The 13,135-nt window shown below is 37.6% G+C and overlaps 1 protein-coding gene across 8 annotated transcripts in view; it reads right to left on the reverse strand.

The window, feature by feature from the left end:
- Positions 1 to 12,364, reverse strand: part of EYA4 (EYA transcriptional coactivator and phosphatase 4) — a 579,250-nt gene extending 566,886 nt beyond the window's left edge. For 7 of the 8 annotated variants that reach the window (XM_075339874.1, XM_075339873.1, XM_075339870.1 and 4 more), the window contains exon 1: positions 11,757 to 12,364. The gene's annotated coding sequence lies outside the window, so the exon portion shown is untranslated. Of the gene's footprint in view, positions 1 to 9,145; positions 9,161 to 11,756 lie in introns of those variants that run through there. The other variant, XM_075339867.1, reaches the window with a different exon arrangement.
- Between the last annotated feature and the right edge of the window lie 771 nt (positions 12,365 to 13,135).

Below are 13,135 nucleotides of genomic sequence, written 5' to 3' on the forward strand. Positions count from 1 at the left end.
CCCGGAAGATTGGCCTATGTACAATGGAGCAGTGATTGTGCCTGTACTCACATTCCCGCAACCCGCGGAAGAACCAGAACCAAGGAGGCCTGAAATCATTGCACCTAGAGAAGTACCCATACCAGCACCACGAACACGTAGATTACCACCTACAACACCTAGCACCAGTAGTGGGGAACAGGTAGTAGCAAACACCACAGTACAAGGGTTAGAGGGAAGCCAGGAGCTGAGAAGGTCCACCCGTGTGAACTTTGGTCAGCCCCCACATAGGTTCAGAGATGAGGAATGGTAGCGGAACCCGGCTACTCTACCCTAATGTAAATAGTCTAAATATAGAGTAAATTTAAAAATGTTTAGTATTTTCCATGCTTTTAATTCTACTATTTTCCATGCTAAAGATAGTCATGTAAGACATGTTGATATAGAGTGTTGATAAGAAGAATGTTGATTTTATTTTAATTACCTGGATTCATGACCTGATTGACGACCAATGATAAGTTTTATTGAAAATGGACCTTTGGCTACAGGACTGGTGGTAGCCAGCACGAACTCGTGCTATTGTAAATGGTTATTTCCCATTCATAGCCACGGACTGCATCCCCACCTACAGGAGAAGACACAGGTGGAGGAGAGACCTGGGAGACATATGGCCCAGGTCTGGCCACCAACAGGAGCGGTGGCTTGCCTCCTTTTGGAACTTTGGGGGTGGGATGAAGGATTGGGAAAGCGAAACGTTGGGTTCAAGTGCCTCCCCTGCGTGGGATGGATAGATATGTTTTTCTTATTAAAATGTTCACTTTTTGCAGATAAAAATAAACACTCTGGGTGCACTGTAGCTCGGGGACGAGCTACGTTTAACCAAGGGGGAATGTGACGCCCCTGGACTAGTCCAGGGTGTCACAGGGAACTGCACTATTCTCTATCCTTGGTGCAGGGCCCACCCTCCTTGGTTCCGGGGTCCGCAACAGTGATTCTGTACTAACAGCACAAATCCTAGTCACCCAAACACTACACTTGTCAGGCACACCAGGGGCGTGGTTCCAGCTGGGAAAGGAACCGCCCACCTATGAGTCAGACAGGCTGGTGGGAGGAGTCAGTTAGACAGTTGGTAGTAACTGAAAAAGAGAGAGGACCTGGGGATTAAGAGCTCCCTGAGGAGAGCCTGGCTGGGTCGCACACAGTGGCCTGTACTTGACGGCTCAGAGATTAGCGGCGTCAGCACAGCGGAGGGATAGGACTTCCCACACAGAGCAGTCACAGAAAATCCCACGTGCCAGCTGCTAAGAGCAGGTCCCAATTAAAAAGAGGGACGGGACCCGAAGGTTTCAAGCCAACGGGGCCAGGGACACACACAGTATACAGTGTATGGAGGAAGGCTCCAGTCCACCACAGAATCACTGAAAGGGACCACCGCACGTGCAGTCACCGAGTGCAGCAGTACCAAGAGACTTTGTTTACCTCAGAGTCTGTGTCCACTGAATGCGTCATCACACCTGAGTGAGTACCCTGGCTCCCCAGCGCCCTGCCGGCCCTATATCAATATAGGCTGTTCCTACCTATTCCCTACCCTGAGTCCCGGGGCCCCTACCTGCGGAGGGAATCACCACCAGGCTGCCCCAACACCATCAGCCCCGGCACTCCCATACAGCAGCGGCGGTATTCCTTATTACCGCACACCGCAGGTGGCGTCACAAATATTCTCCCCCGTAAAAAAAACCTTTTTGTTTTTCATCAAAGTGTCTGCCGAGCAGTCCGACTGCTGCTAGGGCGTCACATATATATATATATATATATATATATATATATATATATATATATACAGAGAGAGAGAGAGAGAGAGAGAAGATCTATCTGTGTGATAGGTTTGCACATTAAATGCCTTGGTCGTCTCCTTGTTTTGGAGCCTAGTGGCAGTTTGCGGACTAGAGCCCCATATCTCTATCTGGGGATATTTAAATGTTTCATTTCCTTTGGTACTGAAGTAGTTAAATGTCAGTTTTTTTGTTTGCCGCTCTCCTGCAGTTGAGGTTAGCTGCACCTGCTTTGTAGACACATCTTCTTGTGCTTAAATAGCCAGTTCTTCCAGCAAGCTTTACTGACTATACAAAGCCATTTGTTGAAAGCTGCCTTGGTGGAAGGATGCTACTGTGGATCTTCCAGGAGTCACATCTAATCCATTTTTGGTTCTTTATCCCCTGTTTTTCTTCCCTACCCTCTTGTTTCTTTAGTGCAGTGGTGGGTATAGTGAGCCTCATCCACCTCTCACTAGTCAGGGCCTCTAAAGGGCTTCTCAGGTACTCAGTGTGCTGCTCGGCGACAGTTGTGGAGACTGTATAGGGGTTGGCTAGGAGAGTAGGGACAGCTCAGGTGAGGTTAGTAGATGTTCATCTACCCTCTCACTAGTCACAGGGCCCACCGTTGTTATTGTGTCCCCATTTTTCCCCCCTTGTCTGTGGTGACTTTTAGGTGTGCTTTTTGTTGTGCATCTGACCTTGGTTGGTTGGAACGTGTTTGCCACACTCGTGTGACAGTAAATTCCAGATGACTCTTTTAATAAATATCTTAAACATCTCAATAGGAGTGACAAACCTGGAAGGTGAAACTAGTCAGGCATCACCTGTGATTTTGAAACAAGAATTACAAGAATTAGTATAGTGAGTACAATAAATAAGTAGGGGAATAATTGTTTTAATCAGAAGCCACACAATGTGTATTTCATATCCCTCTGCGCCTGTGGTTCTCCTGATATTAGTGTAGATCGAGTACAAGATTAGAAGACTGTATCTTAGTAGGTCCTTCACTATGTAAGAAAGTTGGGCAGCTGAAGAATTCCGTAGTTAGCCTTATTCAAATTGCCTCTCCAGGAAAGGAGACAAACTCTAGCGCCACCTATTGGAAATAGCAATCCTAAAAGTCAAAATTGGCCTTTTCATATGACCTAGGATATTTGCCAGATAAGAATCCCAATTTGCAGACACATTGTTTCAGGGTGATTGCCCTTCGTCAGTGCAAAGTGTGGGTATCTGATATGGCTGTATGAGAAGCTATGTGGGGACCACGGGGGAAGACTATTCTCCTTATGGAGACCTGACAAACCAGTCTGGCTGTGAGTGGTAAGGGGACTTATAGCTGCAATGCCCCTCTGGGAATTATTCAAATTGTCTCTCCAGGAAAGGAGACAAAATCTAGCGCCACCTATTGGAAGTAGCTAGTCTTAGTAATGCCTCATTCAAAAGTTAATGGTGGTTTCATCAGTGCTTTGTATGATGGTTTCATCAATCTTTGGTCAGTGTCAGTGTTTCATTAGTGATTTTAAGTTTTTCAATTATGGATGTATAGATAAATTACAAATCTTCTCCCATCCATTGCAATGTTAATCTCGGACAGCACAGGGTCTGTACACTGATGCCACCTCTGTGCTATCTGAGCTATTTACTGACCCATAGACTTGTACTGGTACTTTTCATCTGTGATGCTGATATAAAAATGGATATCTCTCTGTGACACGATCCCCAAAAAACAGCCCCTTAGATCATAATGGGTAAAAACCACAAATAGAACACTTATGTAAAAAACAGATGTCTGGATTAGGACTTAGGGGTACTTTGCACACTACGACATCGCAAGCCGTTTGTAGGGATGCCAAGCAAGATAGTCCCCGCCCCGCCACTCATGTTATATCTTGTGATAGCTGCTGTAGCGAACATTATCGCTATGGCATCTTCACATGCACTTACCTGCCCTGCGACGTTGCTCTGGCCGGAGAACCGCCTCCTTCCTAAGGGGACGGGTCGTGCGGCATCACAGCGACGTTACACGGCAGGCGGCCAATAGAAGTAGAGGGGCGGAGATGAGTGGGACTTAAACATCCCGCCCACCTCCTTCCTTCCTCATTGCAGCCGGGACACAGGTAAGGAGATGTTCCTCGCTCCTGTGGCTTCATACACAGTGATGTGTGCTGCCACAGGAACGAGGAACAACATCGCACCTGTCCCTGCAGCGACATTATGGAAATGTCTGATACTACACCGATCATACAATTTCAACACTTTTGCGCTCGTTAATCGTAGTAAAATTGATTCACATACTCCGATGTCGACAACGACGCCGGATGTGCGTCACTTTCAATTTGACACCACCGACATTGCAGCTGCAATGTCGTAATGTGCAAAGTTCCCCTAAGAGAGAGTATGTGCTGCCTGTGAGAGATGAAGAAGGAAGCAAGACTTGAACATAGTAAAGGCCCCCATTCAAAGCAAACAGGAGCGGTGATACGTTAACGTGGAAAGGACACTCTTTATTGTGGGTGTTTAATTGAATGATGCTTAAAGTGATATTTGCAGTATGGTGTGGACTATCTTACTTGGGGTGGACACAATCAATGCTGATATGTAAGCAATAATGTTTTGGGGAAAAGTTTGTAGATGCTTCCTTTTATCTTACAAGTGATTTTATTACGTTTCTTACTTTATAATGTATTCTCCTGCAGAATACTGCAGTGAAACATAAGAATGACAATTGAAAATATAGGAACATATTAAGGATACAGTATAATGTGCTCATGGTTAACACAGAAGCCATAATTGTCACTGAAATATATAATCGTCATGTTCTAAAGCAATCTTTTTGTTTGACAGGATACTGTGACAAGATCAATATGTTGGTCATAATATTTGCATATTCATGAATAGAGAGAGCAAATTGATTTGAATGGAATTTAATTCTCATTGAATCTTAGAAAAAATTGAAGTCTCCAGAAAAATGATTTTGTTTTTTCAATTTTCTACATGTGAATTCAGCAAGACGGTGCCAGCTGTGACCACCATTTTGATGAACCATAGAAGGTTGAAAAAAGGTCTTCATTTTGCCTTCCTCTAACACCCGCATCCTTATCAACTTGTTTTACTGAAAGTCGAATCTTCTGGTACTTTAAAGGCCTCTGATATCACTGAAGGCCCAGTATCTCTCAGGTAACGCACATAGTAATATAATGATGTTACAACATGGCCCAAAGTAACATCAGAGGACAAGTCCCTCTAGAATACCCAGCATAGAGTAAATATGACCAAAGAGAACGTTTGAGATGAAAAGAAGAGGAGTAAAAACTAGATGACCAACTCAATGGGGAGTTGGACACGTGAGTCATGAGGTGGGTATTTATTTTTTATATCCTCTTTTCATTACGGTCCGGAGTCAGGAGTCTGGAGAGACCTCAAAGCATGATAAGAACATTCAATTTGCAGTGAATGCAAATTTAATTTTTCATTAATATCCTTGTTATTTAAGCAATTTGAACTTTGGCTGATTGATAAGGCCCAAAAAAAAATAAAGTCCAGTTTAACATAACTTTGTATGATGAAAGCCAAGAAATGGAAAATTGGTGTAGATCCCAAAGAGCAGAAAAAAGGTAGAATGCAACATGGAAGACATTGCAAAGACCTAATTAAATCATAATAGTAAGGCAAGTCCAGCTCACTGCAATCTACCCAGGATACTCGGAGCACAGAATAATCTTTGCCAGGATGTGAGACTCCAATGGAAAGGTGAAGGATAATCCAGCTTCGCGAGTAAAACAATTTCTTTATTGTAGACATATTAAAAGTAAAAAATCAGTCAATATCTCTGGCACTCTCAACGCGTTTCTGGCTTAATGATTAATGGGGCTCACACAGCAGAGACGCATTAAGATTATGATGGTTTTTGACTTATTTTAACATTTGTTGTCATTTCTGGACTTTTATTATATCTACAATATAGAAATTGTTTTACTCGCGAAGCTGAATTATCCTTCACAATCTATCTAAGTAAATCATACATTTTTCATGTTCTTATGAGTAGTGATGAGTGTGTGTATTCAAATCGAGGAGGTCAGATGTTCTGATGGGCTCAACTTGAGTAATGAGCATAATGGAAGTCAATGGGAAACTAAAGCATTGAAATGGAGGTCCCAAATAGGAGGGTCGGGGACCAGATCTCTCTCTCTTGTTCCCGGCCCTCCTGTTAGGCACGTTTGGAAAATTGAAAGAGAAAAGAATAGGCCAGGAAGGAAATCGAGCATATGTAGCACCTACACTCTACTCGATTAAGTAACAAGCATCTTGAGCACCCTAATATTCAATTGAATATTGAGCAGTGTCGGGCATGCTCGCTCATCATTACATATGAGGAAAGGCTGGAAAACAAGTTTTGCTATGAAGCCCTATGGTTATTCTTTGCATCCCTGGACATAAATTTTCCAAAATCAAAAGCACATTTGATAATATGGATAGGTAAAGATTGTCTAATAGGCAAGGTAGTCCTGTTACGGTCATTGAATGTCTAAATCAGTGTCTACAGCTGTATCACTGACTGAATTTGCTCCACTATAAAGCCATAGCCCAAACACTGTATAAAACTACAAACCACAAAAGCAACAAAAATCTAATTTATAACAAATATACTTTTGTAATTTTAGAATAAGGACCTAGCATCTGAAACGCGTCCTCTGTGTTGCAATATGGATCATTACTTAATGCTGTAATGTTTTTAATGGATATAAATAAAGTGGATTTTTATATCATTTTACGGATTTGGATACTGTATACCCCTTTTCCTTGGATATCTTGTAAATTGACAGTAACCTGGCATTAAAGCTGTGCATAGACATGCATGGATGCCACATTCCTAATGCTCACGGGCAATATTCATTTCAGAAAAAAAAATATAAATATAAATCTCCATGTGATACAGCAAAATGGGAATTTTCTCAGACAGTAACACCCAACCCAAATGTATCCTATAAATTTCAACTTTTAAAGTTAAAATAAATATACATTTTGTGAATCAAACATTTTTTGACAAATCTAGAGAAAGTAATTATGTTTCAAGCACATTATACACCAATATCATTTATTTCATGTGACAGAATTCTTCTACAAAATTGCCACTGCAAGAATATGCAATGTAATCTAATCCCATTACTTTATACTTTAGACTGTATTTACATTAATTTTGGCTGTAATTAATGCCAACATGTTACATCATTGAAAATTTAAATGGAAAGGGACAGGGCACAAAAGCCACTTCATCCATTACATGATACAGTCACAGGTCATCTTTTTGCCCCATGTAAATAATCTGTATGATAATCTTTACTCCGCTTACATAGCGTACACTTGGGTATATAGTAGCTCACACAATTCTGTCACACTCCATTATCACAAGTGTGTATAGCTACCTTAGCTCGGCTGTATATCGAAGCAAATAACAGCTTTTCTTATTTTATTTTTCCCGTAATTCATGTACAAAATCAAAGTTAAAAGAGAATGACAGATGCTTGGCAATGATCATGTACATGTATATATATATATATATATATATGTATATATTTTTTTTTTTCATATATTCATCAACTTTATAACCGTGCGTAAATGTTACAATTTTATACAATTATTAATGTCGAAATATTTGCTAAAATTACTTTTATTTTGTGGGGTTTTGGGTTATAAGACCACTTTTTTACAATTGTGTTCATGTCATTGAAGACATTCTTCACATTTGCTTGTCCTCTACTGTACATTTCAGTCTATTAATATTTCTTTATGATACTAAAAGGTTTAATTAACAACACATACATATCAGGTAGTTGTCACGTATAAATAAATATAAAAGGTTGAAATAATCTATCACTTTTTTCAACCCAACCAAACTATACATGATCTGCCGCATAGCCAGCAAAAAGAAGTCATTCCTAAATAGACTTCTGTGTCTGTAAAAGCAAATTAACGTTAAAAAGTGGATTTTCAGAAAAGTATATGCCAATCAAAATAAAGAGCTGTCCACAAATAGTATCAGAGTATGTTCACCTACATTAATAATGTTTATTTTTCATAAGCTCCTTTCCTCTGCACTTCAACAGTAGTAAAGTATTTTACTTCATCGGCAAAACCATGCCCCGAAATCTCTGGGGCAACAGAGCCATGCCAATGCTGAAAGGTTTCAAATATCAAACTATGCTATTCTGTCAGGGTCTCTGCGATCAATTAGCACATTTCAATGACATGAAAGGTTACAGTCAGGCTCATTTATATCACATCCCTTGTGACAAAATGTGGTTTCACGAGAGCAGCAAACCCCTGAGAACCTGCACAGCACAGAGAATTGTCTCTAACAAACTTCCAAAATGTTAATCTTGTTTTAGTTTATTTTAGACTTTTTCAAATTTAGAAACCATAACATGAGAAGTGCAGGAACCTCAACCAAGTGCCCTTTAAAGCTTTCATTGATGGGCGAGAATAATTATTTAGTCTAAGAGCCTGTTCATCTGCGTTCTCTTAAAGCTACAGGATTTTGTTTCCTCGAGAATGGTAAAATTGAGAAAAAGTATTACATGTAAAATGTAAAACTAGGAAGCACTGTAAATCGCTGTAGCTGGACCTTATCCAGTTCCAATGGTACCCTATGGAGATATGTAACTGCAAATAACAATAGAGGCAAAACTAAAGAAAAAACTAATAAGACAGTACATATATATATATATATATATATATATATATATATATATATGTATCTATATATATATATGTATATATATATATATATATATATATATATATATATATATATATACTATCTAAAAAGGTGACGCCAAAGTACAAAATCCTTGTTTAGGTGTTCCATTTATTGTTTTGAGCAGTGTGTATATATATATATATATATATATATATATATATATATATATACAAAGTAACTATCAATGAAAAAATAATGATTTGGAAATGTTTAGGCCTTTTGATAAAGTAACTAGAGTTGCCTAAACATTAACGACTATGGGAGTCATTAAAAGTAAAGTAATAAAGACAATAGAAATCATACAAGTGTCAATACGTTGGTCAAATATCTAGAATTGTACGATTTATTGTACTAGCGTTGATATTTGGTATCAATCTGTATTGACTAATTAATACCAAATATCAACGCTAGTACAATAAATCAGATTTTCTAACTAACTAGGGGTATACTGTAAGATTCGAGCAGAAGCGGTTAAAGCAGTGACATCAAAATTCCGATAAATTCACTTAAAAGTACATTGCCAGCAAACAACATGTTTTAGGGTAGACATGAAATGGCCTTACAAAAACAATTATAGAAGCAGCTAGAACCTCACATATTCTTCTTCATTGGGAAAGCCTCCCTGTTTAGTTCTTCATGTTGCAATCTGAAATATTTACAACCAGACAGTGCCTAATTTTAGTTTTTAAGTGCTTTACCAGTTCTATGAAATACGATCAGCAGCTGCAACATAAAAGTATGCTGAATGCATCACAGCTATTCAGGCATCATGCAGAATGAGACAATCTCTCTCTGACGACCAGGCCATTCTGATCCTTAACATGAACCTTGAACATTTACTGACACTTGCACTTTATAGCTCATTATCAAACTGTTGTTTACCCTATATATTTTGCATATTTAGTTGCCAGAATGTGCATAAAATTATTGTTGCTATTATTATTATTTTTATGCAAATATTCATAGAAAACATGGTGATGGTAGAGAAATATCAGCCTATTTCAGCCTGTATTACTTATAACATGTATTGTGGATCTACGGACAATACTATAAACAACTGTAAAATAAGTGTGATAACAATACACTTCTACAAAATGGAAAAGACTACAAAGTTTATATACCTCGAGATAGTAAACTAAAACAGTACAGTATATTATTTATATGGAGTAACGCCAAACAATTATTATATTGAAGATAATTAAGGACAACACCATTGTTTAGGATAATAAATTGTTTTGTGTAAAAAAACCCACAAAAATACCTAATTTCACACATACACAAGTATATATTTATAAATGCACACCAAGCTCTCCAAATTAACAGAAGCTTAAGGAATTCTATTCACCCATGTAACTAGTATCTTACACAGAATTTTTTTATTTATTTATACTCGCCAATTAATTACAGACAGCATCTAAAGTACCCCTATGTAACTGTCTATTATTATTTCCTACTCCATTCTTACTTCAGGTCATATTTTTGTATGTAGTGTGTGAATATCATTGATATTCAGTTTTATTTACCGCACAATATTGTAAATTCATGATCTTTTATAAATGTTTTGATTTATATTTATTGTATTATTAATAATAATATTTACAGTTATTGTTAATAATTTTTTATAGTTGTTGTTATATGGGTTGTAACTAGATATGGAAAGCGCATCTACTCCAAACTATTCTGGATGGCATATTTTAAAAAGGAGGGAAATAATGTATCCATAAAATGTCCAAAATTTGATAATAAAGTGTTTATCTTATAGGTGAAAGTACAATGATGTGAACAAGAAGAAGTGTTAAGTATTTAGGGCCAATGTGTGAAATTCAAGCTAAAGCATTTTTCCTAGGGTATCAGGTTTTCGAAGTGCTGAGAAAGACGGCCAGATCGGCAAACATATGGCCAAGAGCCCATTTGGTTTGAAAACAGAGAATCTTGTTGCCTTCACACTGATCAAATGCAAACACATACACACGCAGGCTCCACGTGGAACTGTGTTCATACCAAAACACAAGACCCAAGAGCAATGCATGGTGTCTCTATCAAAGAAGAGGAAGCCTCAGGCATATGGGGAAGAATACATAAGAATACATAAGAAAACAGTAGAAAAAAAATAATAAATATTTACATAACATTATATATATATATATATATATATATATATATATATAAATATAAATATATATATATATATATATATATATATATATATATAATTTATTAACATAGCGTCACTTATTCCATGGCACTTTACATGTGAAAGGAGCATACATAATGAAAACAAATACAAATACAAACATACATGCTTATATACTGTATGTGTGTCTGTATATATATATATATATATATATATATATATATATGCATTTTTTTAAAGTGGCGTGTACTTCTATTAGCAACATTGTATATAATTTCATATATATATATATATATATATATATATATATGTATATATATATATGTATATATAAAAAATATTTATTACCATAGCGTCATTTAGTCCATAGTTCTTCACATGGGAAAAGATCATACACAATGAAAACATGTGCAAATACAAACACACATGTTTATGTATATATACAATATATACACAGAATAAATGCATTTTTTTAAAGTGACATGTACACTGTATATATATATATATATATATATATTAATAATAGTTGACAGAAGTGCATGTTAATATATGAAACACACATATATCATAATTTTCATTCCACTACTTTTTAAAATAAGAAAAAACTTACCACAAATATAATGTAATGAAAGGATTATAATATTTTTTAGTTTAAAGTCTGAATTCTAAATACTGCATATATGGAACTCTTATTTTAATATAAACATTGGAACATTCATCCCATAAGGTATAAGTACCCATACAATTTAATTAACCATAGTTATATAATTGACTACAGCTTCCTTTTATTAAGCTGCGTAAAGTGGTAATAAAGTAGAGCAGTACAGTGAGAAACGCAATGCTGTGATTTAAAAAGAAAAAAAAGCACAGGAGGCAGAGATGACCCCAAACAAATAGGACACCTCCCCCTAAAACTTTTCCTTCTTGACATTAGGAGGCTCCTTCCCAGACTTCTGTCACTGATTGATCCCTTAACCCACACACCACCCATAACTGGTGATCTGATAGCAACTACCACATTTTCTGGTGTTCTTTTGCTGGAAGAGAACTAGGGTGGGATAGAATAACTCACCTTCTGTTACAATCCTGCTACCTTATCCTTGCTCCTCCTGACAGTTACTGGAGGTGGCTCCTTGAAGTTCAAGTCCCCACTCCTGAGAGTGACTGTCCCCTACACAACAGTTTCAGATCACATAAGCAATCAGAAGAGCAGCAGCTCCAGTATTACTCCAGCAGTGTTCGCTTCGAGAAGATCACAGAACATAAAGTTATCAGGAGGAAAGAGAACTCAGAACTCAAGTGTCTGGGCAATTAGAACCCCACATGAAATGCTGCTCACAACAGAGGTGCTTCTGCTGGTGTTGAAGGCTCTGAGCTCATGTTGGTCTTCAGAGAAGATAGCTGCCGGTTGTCATTGGCTCCTTTGCTGTGTGTAGCATGTGTTTAAGTAGAGTAGATCCTTCTGGTCAGCTTTACACTGGTGTTTTTTCTTCCCACACAGAGTCTGAGAGAAGCACACAGAGTACAAGTCCTCAGGAATTCTCTCGCCCTCCTTCCCCCTTTCTGCTTCTTTTTCTACTGATAGTCTCTCACATTACCAGCCTTTGACAGTGCACAGTTCTCTACCCTGCTCTTTACACTGCTATATGTTCTTGTGTGCTCACATCTGCAGCCGTGTGATACAAATAAGTCATTTTATCTACATACGTTATTGTAGAACATTTACCTTTCTTTCCTCTCCACTAGATGCCAGTGCATAAATGGAAATAAATTCAGTCTGACGTGTGTTATACTATACTATTCCAGAAAGAAATCTCACTGCACAATGATGAGGATGAAGTTTTAACAATTGTATAAAACAGCTGAAAATTAATTGCTTGTAAGGACACCTAGAACTGTTGACAGCTAAATGTGGACTTCCTCGAAACTTAGATTAAGTGTTCGTATAACTTAACACACACAGACTTCACAACTAGAAAAAATAATTGTTGAGAACATTGAATGTGCAATTTTATTAATTGGTTAATTAAGTAATAAGTATACATGTTCAATATGGAATAAAAAATCAGTTAAATTATTTATCTGATGAATATATAATAATAGCAAATAGCAAGGCCTCTAATAAAATAGAATATAGTTTATTTAGCTGGTAATACTACTTTATAAATACTAGACTGACCAGTGTGACTGAACTTGTAACCAACCTGCTAAGACTGATATGCTTGTAGGTCTGAGACTAGATATCACTAATTAATGTCACTACGGAAGCCAATGGGGACATCATCAAGGTTGTAGTTACATTGGAGATTCACCCACCATAATGGCCACATGGAAGTAATGGTCTTATTGGAGAATCACTAACCTTAAGTACCATGTAGTCATTTGAAAGTAGTGTTTACGTTTGCAGAACTGGAATTTGTCTAAAGCTCTTCCAGTTGTCAAAGTCGTCTT

This window comes from Anomaloglossus baeobatrachus, chromosome 3, assembly GCF_048569485.1.
Source record: "Anomaloglossus baeobatrachus isolate aAnoBae1 chromosome 3, aAnoBae1.hap1, whole genome shotgun sequence".
Lineage (NCBI taxonomy): Eukaryota > Metazoa > Chordata > Amphibia > Anura > Aromobatidae > Anomaloglossus > Anomaloglossus baeobatrachus.